The sequence below is a fragment of the Echinops telfairi genome, unplaced genomic scaffold (genome assembly GCF_000313985.2).
Source record: "Echinops telfairi isolate 266 unplaced genomic scaffold, ASM31398v2 ScPeMD7_3533;HRSCAF=4204_1, whole genome shotgun sequence".
Lineage (NCBI taxonomy): Eukaryota > Metazoa > Chordata > Mammalia > Afrosoricida > Tenrecidae > Echinops > Echinops telfairi.
This window is the reverse complement of record NW_022107432.1, coordinates 8,513,070-8,526,214: the sequence shown is the minus strand read 5'-3', so window position 1 is coordinate 8,526,214 and position 13,145 is coordinate 8,513,070. Positions and strand designations below refer to the sequence as shown.

At 36.6% G+C, this 13,145-nt stretch overlaps 1 protein-coding gene across 2 annotated transcripts in view; it reads left to right on the top strand.

The window, feature by feature from the left end:
* The window catches only part of ZNF451 (zinc finger protein 451), a 97,119-nt gene that overhangs the window by 11,938 nt on the left and 72,036 nt on the right, over window positions 1-13,145 (top strand). The gene's annotated exons all lie outside the window — the stretch shown is intronic.

Here is a 13,145-nt window from a genome sequence, read left to right as displayed (position 1 = left end):
TCCCCAGGGAGGAGGTCACATATAGTTCCTTGTAATCGGTTCCCTCTTTCCAACCCACTCTCCCTCTACCCTGCCAGTATCACCACTCACACCACTGGTCCTGTAGGGATCATCCGCCCTGGATTCCCTGTGTTTCCATTTCCTATCTGTACCAGTGTACATCCTCTGGTCTAGCCAGACTTGCAAGGATAGCATCAATCTAGATAATGAGAAGTCTATAAGATCAAGGGCATTGTGGATATAGTAAACCACAGTTTATTTTTGACTGTCTATTTAGATGGTAATAACCATTAATAATTTCTTAAAAGGTTGAACTCTACTTCATTGACATGTTCATCATTAATTTTTCTCTTACTCTAGTCAGACTCTTAGAATGAGGGACGACTTTTCCTCCTCTACTGGTCTCAGCAGTAGTTCTCCACAATACTAGAACTGGCAGCAGATACCTCAGTCATATGCCCAACGCTATCATCTCCTTAATGTCCAGGCAGGATGGTCTACCAGCCCGTAGTCCTTGTCTTCACTGCATGACTTAGGAATGGAAAGAAGGGCACATTTGAAGAGTCTACATACGTTAATTAGCTTGACAGCCAAAACATCACTGACAGATTTTGTAACTTCTCGGTTTGCAAACATCGACATTATTTTTCACCCATTCGATTATCATGTTTTGGGTATACCAATTGGTCGAAAATAGCACTCTTTTAGGGTTAATGAGTTTCTGTTGCTTCTTGCACAGACATTTGTCATGTTCCCTTGTAATCCTCTTTTTGAACCTAAGAAGCCTGGCCCAAAGTCAGTGCAGCCATCCTCCAGACCACAAGCTCTCCAGTAACCCACTTTTTAATATTGGAAGCTCACTCCCCTTCTCAGTCATAACCATATTTAGTAACCTTTTTGTCCACTTTTTTCTCTCCAATTTCTCCTATAGAGGTTGAAGGCCCTACATGGAAGAAATTAGTTCTCTTTTCTGTCAGATAAATTCTGTAATATTTGTAAAGTATGCCTGAGCTAGTCTTGGAGGAGCTTGTCTGGCAAACTTAGTGAAGTGATAGAGGTAACTTCTCTATTTTCCACAAAGTTTTATTCTGCTTTTTTGGGTCCATGTTCTAGAAATAGTTTTCAAATTGAACTCTTAAAAGAGCATTGACCGACTATCTGAAAAGAAACGGGGGCCTAAGAAATCATTTGTAGGTTTTTATAGCCCGTGATGTATGTGTACCACATCATTCAAGCTATCTAATGCACCCTTGACATGCGTTGTAATTTCTTACCGAAAAGACTAGCCACCAGCGCACTCGCAAGAGTCCTTGAGCTCATTCGGTGTGGCTGCACATCCATCACTTCATCTAGCTAAGTTCCTACTTTTTCTTTTCTCCCATTTGCTTCCCTTAACTAGAGGGTAGGTCACCAACTTGGTAATAGGAAGTGTCCTTATTTTCTGAAAACTAAACCAAAATAAATGATGCTTAAAGATGGTAACTCTTTGAAATGACTTTGGCACTTCCACTTGCCATGCTCTTCCTTTCATAAATGTTAGAAAGACTCGTCGCCTCCTGTGATGTTTTTATTGCTCAGTAATAAAATGACACACATTACCATTACCTAACTCATGTGTCCAAGCATCTCCAGAGAATTTAATTTTCTTGAAAGTAAGAAAAGTTTTATGAAGTCATTGAATTGGTGACTCCAGGTAATCCCCCCCACACACACACACATTTTTGAACAGTTTTTTTGACACATCTAAGCAGGTGATTTTTTTAAGGGGTTGGACACTTTAGTGGAATGGAAGCAGGATGCATTAGAGTAAGAATGGTTTTTAGCGAGAAACAAGAAACTTGCTAAGTTTTTAATTTTTATTAAGAATTTTTTTCTCTGGCATACTTGAATGATGATGGTGTTATAAAACTAAAATTGAGATTTAGTGAGACAACCCTAGTAGACAAAGGTATGAACACCTAATAATAGTTATTCATATTGTCATGGACAGAACCTGTGAGAGTTTTTCATTAAGCCAACGTCTGTTCACTTTCCTCTGGTAACTCTGGAGGCCTTGGCATAATCACGAGTTTATGATTTTCTTAAAAGGGATGCATCTAATGGTCCTTTTCTTTTTCAAAATGTTATTTCTTAATTGACAAAGGTATATATGGAGACTGATTTCTTGCATTTACTGTGTACAGGGAAATAACAGTTTCCATTAATATATGAAGTGCCTTTTAAATGTAATACTTTGTTTAAAACTTAGCATTTTGATGTCTTGCAGTTGTAGCTGGTGGTATTTATGTGACTTCTGTACAGTAGTTTAATATTTTGTATTTTATTATATTCTGTACAATTGCACTACCCAACTCCTTCTGAGTATTTGTTTTCTTTATAGCACTATTGTTCCGTTTCAGAAGGTTGCCGAGTATGACCCTCTTTACCCCTTAATTTAACTTGTTAGTAGTTACATTTCTTTAGGGATTGCTCAGTTTTCTGGGTAGTAAGACAGCTTTATTTTTTTATGTGTACCAAGTTTCTGATTGAGTCATGTATCTCATATTTAACTTTGTTAATCATGCACCACAACTTAATATTTGATAAGTGGATGTGTTTACCGTACTTGGTATGAAGATTCAAGAACAGTAGTTTACTGATATTTTATCTTTTTTTTTTTAATTGTAGCTTCCTTAGCAGTGTAACTATATTTACCCTTTTTTGACTGTGACAGCTCCTTTGTCAGTATAATTTCATTTCTTTTTTTCTTGGTGTCCTCAAAATGGCATTTTGAGGAAAGCATGAACATTTTCAGGCTATGTGTATACTGTTTAGTACACTATGTTAGTATTACACATTAATAATTTACTGAACAATACCCAAGTGACTTGATTGATAATGTCTTTAATGACTAGATACATCCAGGATAACTTCTCAGGTACTGTAAACAAGCAGTTGGTATCACCACAATCCAGACTCTCTTGACTGTAAAGTTGGATACTAATATGATTGGGCATAGCATTAAGTATTCATTATTCTTTAGCATGTTATTGAGTTTGGGATTCTGATGAAGGTTTGAAATTATGGATTAGATATTTTGTAGAAAGTTTAAAGATGGCAATAACTGAAACCTTTTTAAAATTTTTTAATGCGAGGCATATTTTGCCTCAGACTTGTACTGTTCAGGTTCTTTTGTCTTTCAGAATTCACCGTTCTGTACTTATGATAGCAGCTAGACCAACAATTGGTTGTTACATCTATATGCATCTTAGACATATCATTCAGTTGGCCAGATCTGTTTTTTTATGGCTTTTCATTAGTGGTTACACAAACCAATTTTAGTTTGTTTCACTCAAGAAAATATGCTGTTGGAAGTATTGAATGCAAATCTTTTTGTTCTTTTTTCAATATAACAAGTTTTGTAAACTACTAAAATCTTTTTTGGAATTTCTGTTCCTGGATGAGTGGTGAGAATATTGTTTTATTAAATATTTTTTTCTCTTACTATTGAAGATGATGTTTTTTGTATTTGACTGTCTTTTCTTTTTCTAGACTTTATAGTAATAAAATGTTTTATAGTGATGTTTGTTACCATTGAGATACTATTGGAATTTATACTTGCTTCCTGTGGGTCATGTCTAGATATAGTCATGAGTCCACTTATGTCCTTTTTGTTAATATTTTTTTCTTTGTATTTTGATCTTCCTTTTTATAAGACACCTGATGTTCCTGTAATCTTGTGGGTATAAGATATGGTATAAGAATATTATTCTGCCAGTACATAAAAGGTAGAATTTTGATGTGGATCTATATGTGTGTACTTAAAACCATTAAAGCATTCATGTAAAGCATTAATAGTCTAAAGCATTACAGTAAAATACTTTTCCTTTATAATGTCATTGTTTTTAAAGAAAAATATATAACCAGCCCAATCAAAATATTCTCTGGCTCTATCAGCTTTTAATGCCTTCTTGTTTAATGGTAGTGTACTCTCTTTTATCCTTCATACAAATGGTGTAGTCAAAGTCCTCTTTAAAAAATTTAAAGGTCATCACTATGAATTTTCTGCAGTATAGCTCTCATTATTGTATCTCAATGTTAACCAACTTTCTCTAGGTCTTAAGGGCTTTCTTTATTGATTTTGTTGGGGTTACTATTTCAAATGCTTTATTGGGTTTTCTTATGCCGTGTCAAGAGTTCAAAAATTCTCAGGTGGTTTCTCCTTTCTTTTATGACTTTGGAGATCTTGCAAACTCTTGAGTTTTCTGCTTATATTCCTTGATGAGAGTAAATGCTTTATGTTTAGCTATATTTAAATTGGATGTGTACTACCGTATATACTCAGTATAAGCTGACCCGAATTTCAGCTGAGGCACCTAGTTTTACCACAAAAATGGCATTAAAAATGTGCTGAACAAACTCTGCTTATACACGAGTATATACGGTATTTTAAAATCATTTTATTGGGGCTCATACAATTCACAGTCCATACATATACATCAATTGTGTAAAGCACACTTATACATTTGTTGCCCTCATTATTCTCAAAATTCGCTTTCCTCTTGGGTTCCTGGAATTAGCTCATTTTGGTACTTTGTTTTTAAATGCTTCAAATGTGTTAAGAATTCTGTTAGCAAATACATGTTAACATATACTAGTGTATGAAAGTTAGTCTTAAAAAAATAACTACTAAGACTTTCATGTGTTACTTTTCTCCACACATTATCATATGCGTTCTGTTTTTCTTTACTAGAAGTGGCTCTATCATACATTCAATTTTAAATGCTACAATTAGACCTCTTTTATCTGTCGTGGGCTTTTTCCCCCGTTATTACTTTGATCTTTAATGTTATAATATGTTAAATGGCATTCCTGGGTGGTACAAATGGCTAATTTCTTGATTACTAACCAAATCTAGCCAGAGATATCTTATAAAAAATACTTGGCCATCTGCTTCTAAAATAAAGGAACCATTGAAAACCCTATGGATCTCTCTGTAAGGGATTGCCAGGAATCATGCTAGATAGATATGTTTTTAACTTTCTTATTTTATGTGCTAGATAACTCATTTAGTGTCTGGATTTTACCTACTTTGTTGTTAGGGGTCATTGTGACAAGTACAACTGTCCCATCGGCTGTTATCTTCATTAGAGGTGGCAGTGTGTACCTCCAGAGCAGCAGGCTCCAACTGCCATCTTTTTAGTTTGCACCTAAGCACTTAGCCATTGTACCACCAGAGCTCCTCTTGTCTACATTTAATCTGTGAGGCAGTCATAATATCCATGTGTGAAGAAAACGTTTCCTCAGGTCACTAAACAATTCCGGGTTTTCAGTTTCATCTTTACGTTCTGGCAAAGCTTCCGGCTGTGCAATCTACTCCTTTCTGCCTCAGATAGAATATAGTTAATGTGAAAGTAGTCTCATTTAGATTTCTAGCCCAGAGCTGCTTGTTTTCGTTGAATGACTGCTAACAGTTCAAGTGGTAGAACTGAATTTTTGATGTAGACTATGCCTCCACAATCTCAACACTGTACAGGGCATGCCTCCATGTATTTTTCAAGCCTCCACTCAAGTCTCTTCTATGATAAACTACTTTGATATATGCTAAACATTTTCTTCCCTCAATTTTGTACACATGGCTATACTGTTATCCCTTAGTAGTTGATGTTTCTTATTGACTAAGTCCTGATTACTTGTCAGATCTTTATCTTTAGAGTTTAATTGTGCTGAACTAAGATTGGTATTTATCCATGGTCATTGGCTTCTAGTTCATATATTGCTGGTTAGCATTGCATTTATTTTCAGTACTAAATCAATTTAGTTGTAATTCTTGGTGCTTCTCTCCCCCCCCCCCCCCCCCCCCCCCCGACTTTTTTGTTACACTCATTTTGTTTCAGATACTTGTTCAAAAAATGTATTTCATTGACCTCTTGAAGATAGTTGGCTTAATAGAAGAGAAAAGCAATGCTGCATGGCACATGGTATTTGAACTTCTTCTGAATATTGCCAAGCCACTCTCTTCCTGAGCCTCTGTTTCCGACTCAGAGGAGGTTGTACCTAGAAGTATTTTGGAAATACTAAAGTCTAGATAGATTTCCTTTACTAGTAGTTGTGCTGTTTTTATCCATATTTTTAGATTTCATAGAGGGCGGGAAGTCTTAGGGAGGGAGAGGATATAGCACTAGATATAGATACATATTTGAGGACTTCAAAAGTTCCAGTATCTCTTCATTCCATTTTTAAAGCTTTTTGAAGCCGTCCTATACATTTTAAAATATATTTTAATCGCACATAGTCCTTTTCATGACATTGATCATGTTCCCCTTGTTTACAGTATTTCTAAGGCTGGACCATTAAGTTTTATTACAAGTCCATCCATATACTAAGTCATTAAAGATAGATTTACATAGTCTCATTTCTCCAGTGCAATTTAAGAACTTCATAACTAAAGATAATTATAATGTGTAATGGAGAGCTAGGGTGTGTAGGTCTGTGAAAATGGTTTTTGATAATGGCATTTTGTCTTTGTATCTTAGTTTGGAATCTGTTTTAAATGACTATGTGCAGGCAGACACCGAGGAAAGATGGGGTGCTGGGAGTTAATAAGAGATGTATATTCCCTTAAGAGGGAAAACATTATTACACTGCAGTGTAATAATTATCCTATTTAGAGGGATACTTTTGAGGTTGGAACAAGAAAAGGCTGTTTAAAAAGGTCAAAGAAGTTTTTCTCGCCAACTGCTTAAGCTAAGCTTTGGAGGAGGATTTGAGAAGACTTAGTTGGCAGCCTCCTGATGGAGGACCTGGTATGTACGAAGGCCTAAGGAGCATCAGGAGGGCTGTCTGGTTTTCAAACTATTAACAGAACAGCTGTTATGGGGACAGAATGGAGAGGCTGAAGCAAAAGGATGTATGACCCTTTACAATGTTTACTTATCTGAAGTGTACAGAGTTTGTGTGACCGTTCTTGTAAAGTTATAGAATTTGTCTTTCTAGGGATTAATTTGTACCACAACCTACTTACAGACATTTAGAGCAAGTTTGTTTCTCCATTCCCTGAACTGAGCCCAACAGAGCTGTCAGCATTGCACCTTAACCTCTATCTGGAGGACAAGTCAAGCAGTGAGCGAGAACTAAGGCACTGGGAGAGAACAACTTTGAAAATTAATAGAACACTACCGGTGGATTGTGGCACCTTGAGTATCCAGCTGCATGTTTTATGGGCCAGCTCTTGATAGTGTTCTCAGTGTCCAGTTTTGTGTTGATTCACAGATAATTTGAAGGAAACTACTAAAAATGTTGATTTGTTGGAGTTAATACTGAAAAGAACTATGAATCTTTTACCAGTGGTATTTCCAGCACACCCAGAACACAATTCTAATGGCTTTTTTTTTCCCCCGCTGGTTTGATTTTTTCCTTATTTTTTGTGTCACTTTCACTTTTTCTTCTGAGTAAATATGTAGGTCTTTATTTTTCCTGTGCCAGGCAGAGCAGTAGCACTCCAAAAGTTTATAACACCTTCTGCTTTGTCACAGTTTCATATTCAGCCATATTGAAAGTATCCTTAAGCTCCAAGGTTGCATAAAATTAGGAGAGGAGGTGGGTAGGATGAGAAGCTGTGCTGGAAGAGGATCAAATGCATTCTAACAGGTTTGGTGGTTACTAGCCATTGTAACTAAAGTACTTTACAAAAGTACATACAAAAAAATGGAGTGTATATGTATGTAAGTAAATGCCTTGTGTACTTTGTAGAAAATAATCATTTGGGGTTGGGAAAGTGTTTTGTATAAAAGAAGGTTTTCTGGTCTCAAAACTTTGCTACTGGAGATAAATAAATATTGTATGCTTTGCTGTGTTTCTTCTGCTTTATATTTGGGGTGACATTTTTTGAGAAAACTTGTTGCTTTTGAGAATGCTATTTGGGTTATGGTTTGAGTTAGGTTTGACCGAAGGGGCTTCCATTAAACAACTTGTGGAGAGTAAGCGTCAACCCAAATTATGGACCGGTGTTTGGAATATTCAATATACAGCCCTTGAAATTAAGTGTGTAAAGGTAAAGCACTTATTTAGGAGTTCTATTCAAGCCAAGTGCTCTAATCAGGTAGATACTTGGATGATTCAGAAAACTGATTGATCCCACTTTGCAGTTGATAGTTCCTTTGAACTCTTTCAATTGGATTCCAACAAAGAGTGAAGGTGATGGAAGAACATCTAGTTGATACTTCTCCAATCACACTTGGATCGCTAGCAAGGGAAATCCAAATTATTTGAAGACTCAGATTGATCATAGGTAGCTCACCTTTGGCTTTAAACCAGAAACCTTGACCCCAATACTAAGGTTTGAGGTGGGAAATTATTAATTTCATAATCTGCCTCAGATACTTAATCTTCCCCAGTTTAAGAGAAAACATTTTAGCACTTCAGTTTCATTATTTTTAAAGTGCTAAATTCAAAACTGACACATCTTAAAATCAAAGCCCTTCTAGTTATTGTTTCTGTATACTGGTTCTCTACTCCAGCAGTGTCTCAAAGTCTACTTTTAATGTAGGCAGTCAACATTTCTTAGGAACGGCCCCTTTGTTATTAAGTGTCCTTAGGTCCATTCTGACTCATGGCAGCCCTGTGTACCACAGAACAAAAACTGCCATCCTCAAAATCGTAGGTATGTTTGAGCCTCCTGCTGCAGCCACGATTGTCTGTCCATCTCAAACAAGGCCTTTCTCTGCCTCTAGCAAACATGATGCCCTTTCCCAGGGCCTGGTCTCTTCTAATAACGTGTCCAAAGAGTGAGAGGAAATCTTGCCATCCATGATATTTTCTTTCAATGCTCTTGAGATGAGGGAGACCAAACTCAATTCTAAAATATGTGGTGTGTTTAACATCAAGACACCTAAGCCCCCTCCAGCCTCTTGAGTTCATGAAGGATAATAAACAGGTTAGAATTAGTGGAAAAAAGAACAAAATTGTGAAGACCCCAGATACTACACAACTAAGAAGTGTAACTAAGCACAAGTATTAGGTCAGTTAATTGGAATGTCACGTGAAATCTCCAAGCAGCCAAATCCCACAAGGTGTTTTGTTATACAAGCAGCTTCTGCAGCTACTTCCTGTTTTTTTTGTTTTTGTCATTGTAAGTGTATCCACCACACAACTTTTTCCACTTCATCTTTTTGTAGGTGTACAACTTGTAGCAATTAAACGTTAATCAGCTCTGTAACCCTAAACTTAGTGTGATTCCCCCCACCCCCTTACTGTAATTTAAACCTCCGTGCTCATAAGCAATAACCCCTCTATTTCCTCCTACCTCTTTCCCCAGGTATTAGGTGCCCTTGAGTTGTTTCCAACTTAGGAACGCTGTGCACAACAGAAGAAAGCAGCACTGGTCCCTGTGCTAGCCTCAATTGTTCGTATGGTTGAGCTGTTACCGATGAATAAATTTGGGTCGCTATACAATTGCTGTCCTTAAGTGAGGTCATAGGATAGCTGCGGTTTTTTGGTTTGTTTTTTTAATTCACTCAGCATGTCTTCAAGCACCATCCATGTTGTAGCAGATATCAAAAGACTTCATTTCGCCTACATTTTTTTTCATATGAAGTGCCCCTGTAATTATAGTGTATATACGCATTAATGTCCATAACTAACACAAGAAAGTTTGTATGGTTTACCCCTGCCCTCTCTAAAAAAAAAAAAAAAGTCCATAGAACCCATGTTGTTTGTGTGAAAATACAGTTAATATTGCATTGTATGTGTGTACCACATTTTGTTAATTGGTTGCTGGGTGTTTTATGTTGTCTCCACCTTAGGGCTATTGTGAATAGTGCTACAGTGAACATTGATGTCCAGATACAGTTGATTGTTGAACACAGGTGTGAGCTCTGCAGGCCCACTCATGCAGATGCTTTTTTCCTGCTGATAGTGCAGTGAGTTCAGTTCACCCTGGTGGTGTAGTGGTTACCCATTAGGCTGCAATCCTCATGGTTGACTGTTTGAAACCACGAGGGAGAAAGACTGGGCTTTCTACGCCTGTAAATGTTTGCAGTCTCGAAAACCGACAATGGGTCACTATGAATCAACCTTGACTCAATGCCAGTGAGTTTGGTTTTTTTTCGTTTCAGTTTGACCTGTGTTGTTGAAGCATCAACTTTGAATTAATATGTAGATTTTCAGCTGCATACGTAGGTGGTCGATGGCCCATCCAAACCAACCCTAAAAGATCAACTCTATCTTTGCCTCACCTCTCAGAGATTTTGGTTATATACTTTGGTGAAGAATTGCTAGGCTCTGTTGTACTTTTAAATTTTTGTTTTTGGAGAGGGGAGGGGACCATACTCTTCGACAACATCTCTACCATTTTGCAGGAGCTCTTGTGCCATGGTGGTGAGGTCAGCACTTTGAAACCATCAGTTGCTCCTTAGTATTCCTGTAAATAGTTACAGTTTCAGAAACCCACAAGGGCAGTTCTGCCTGTCCTAAAGGGTCATTATGAGTCGGAATTGACCCGAAGGCATTGAATAAGATAGCATTTTACATTGGTACCGCCAATGTACTCACATCCATCATCATGTTACTTCTGGTTTTTGTTTTGTTTTTTTAAATTCATAGCCATTTAGTGGGAGTGAAATGATACCTTATTAAGATTTTGATTTGCATCTGTTTGATTGTCCAATGGATTCAACATGTGTTTGATGGCCATTCAGATGTTCTCTTTGGTGGAATGTATATGTAAGCCCTTTTGTTTCTAGATAGGATAGAGCAGAACTGCTCCCTAGGGTTTCTCTCTCTCTCTCTCTCTCTCTCTAATGTTAATGCATATATGACTTTTGGAGATAATCTTCCACTCATAGTTTATCTTTTCACTTTTGGTCAAATCTTTGGTGAATAAAAGTTTTTAATTTTTATTAGGTTTCCATTTATTTGTCTTTTGGTGTTTGTGTTTTTGTTTTTAGATAATCTATTGTAAAGTTAAGTCTGACAACCTTGCAATTAAATTTTCTTTAAGAAGAAAAATGTAGTGTTCTTATTTAGACCTCTGTTGTTAGGTGCCATCAAGTCGGTTCAAATTCATAGTATGTAAGCAAAACAAAACAGTGGGCCTGCACCATCACAGTTGTTTGAAACCATGCTAGCAGCTAGTGTGTCCATCTTTTCCGTGGCATTCCTCTTTTTGGCTGACCCTCTATGCCAAGCGTAATGTCCTTGTTCAGGGATTGATTTCTACATGAGATGAATCTATCCTCACTTTTTTTGTTTTGTAAATCATTTTACTGGGGGCTTGTACACTTGTATCACCATCCATCCAGCCACTGTGTCAAGTACACTTACACAGTTGTTGCCATCATTCTCAGAACACTTTCTTTCCACTTGACCATCCTCACTTTTAAGGAGCATTCTGGATGTACTTGTTTGTTCTTTTCACAATACATGATACTTTCAGTGCTCTTTAAAAATATCATAATTCAAAGACGATTCTTCATCAGTCTTCTCTATTCAGTGTCTAACTTTCATATATACGTGAGGAAATGGAAAATATTTTGAACATTGCTTTAGCTATTTTACATTTTCATGAGCATCTGGCGATCCCATTTAAAACTCAGAATTTGTTTTTCCATTTCTGTAAAAAAGGCTGTTTGAATTTTCATAACGATTGTTAATGAATCTGTACATCACTTTGAGTAGTATTGACATCTTAATAATAAATCTTCCAATCCGTGAAACATATACATCTTTCCATTTATTTAGTTCTTTAATCTCTTTCAACAGTGTTATGATTCCAATTTTATAAACCTTTCTTATCCCTGCCCAATTTATTCCTAGATACTTTATTCTCAAATGTTACCATAAATGATAGTTTACCTAAATTCCCTTTCAGATTTCTCCTTGACACACAGAAACCCTGCTGATTTTTATTTGTTGACCTTGTAACCTGCAACTTTGCTCCAAAAAAACCAAACTCACTACCATCAAGTTGATCCTGACTTGTAGCGACCCTGTAGGTCACTAGCTCAACCCTGGTGGGTTTCTAAGACTGTAAATCTTTATGGAAATAGAAAGCCTTTTTGTTCTCCCGCAGAGTAGGTGGTGTTTTCAAACTGCTACCCTTGAGTTTAGCCCAACACGGAACCAACTACACTCTTTGTGCTCCCTACAATTTTGCTAGATTCTTTTGTTATCAGGAGACTTTCTGTGGATTCTTTGGGATCTTCTATATATAGGATCATTTAATAGAAATACTTCTTCAATGTGGATACCTTTTCTTTTTCTTTTTTTGTCCTAATGTTGTGGCTGGTATACGAGTATAGTGCTGAAGTGGTGAGAGTGGGCACCCTTGTCTTATTCCTGGTTGCAAGGGGAAAGCTCTGAAGTCTTTGTCCAATAAGTATAATACTGACTATTGTTTTTTTACATAGGCCCGGAATCATATTGAGGAATTCTCTTCTTTAGGGTTGCGTTTTTTGTTTATTTTTTACTAAGAAAAGGTATTGGACTTTATCAAATGCTTTTTCTACATGTAGAGATGCTTGTGTAGTTAATTATTTTCCTTTGTTGTACTAATGGAGTGTATAATATATACCAACTGATATTCTAATGTTGAAATATATGTGTATTCCTGGAATTAATCCCACTTGGTCATGGAGGATGACTTTCAATGTGCAATTGGATTCTGCTGGCTGGTAATTAGAGACTCTTTTTGCATCTGCATTCATGAAGGATACAGGCTTGCATTTTTCTTTCCAATAGTGTCTTTGTCTGGTTTGGGTGTCAGGGTTGTGTTTGTTTCATGTACTGATTAGGAAATACTCCTTTCTTCTCTATCTTCTGAAAGAGTTGAAATAGAATTGGTGTCAGTTCTCTAAATACTTGGTAGAATTCCCTGGTGAAGTCATCTGGTCGAAGACTTAACTTCCTTGGTCACTGCTTCAATGTCTCCACTTGTTAGGGATTTGTTGAGATTTTTCTTTTCTCTTGAACCCTTTTGGATAGATGATGTATTTTTTTCTTTACTTTTTTATAAATCATTTTATTTGGGGCTCTTACAACTCTTATAACAATCCATACACAATTGTGTCAAGCACATTTGTTCATATGTTGCCATCATCATTTTCTTTTTTAAATCATTTTATTGGGGGCTCGTACAACTTTTTTTTTTTTTTAACATTTTATTAGGG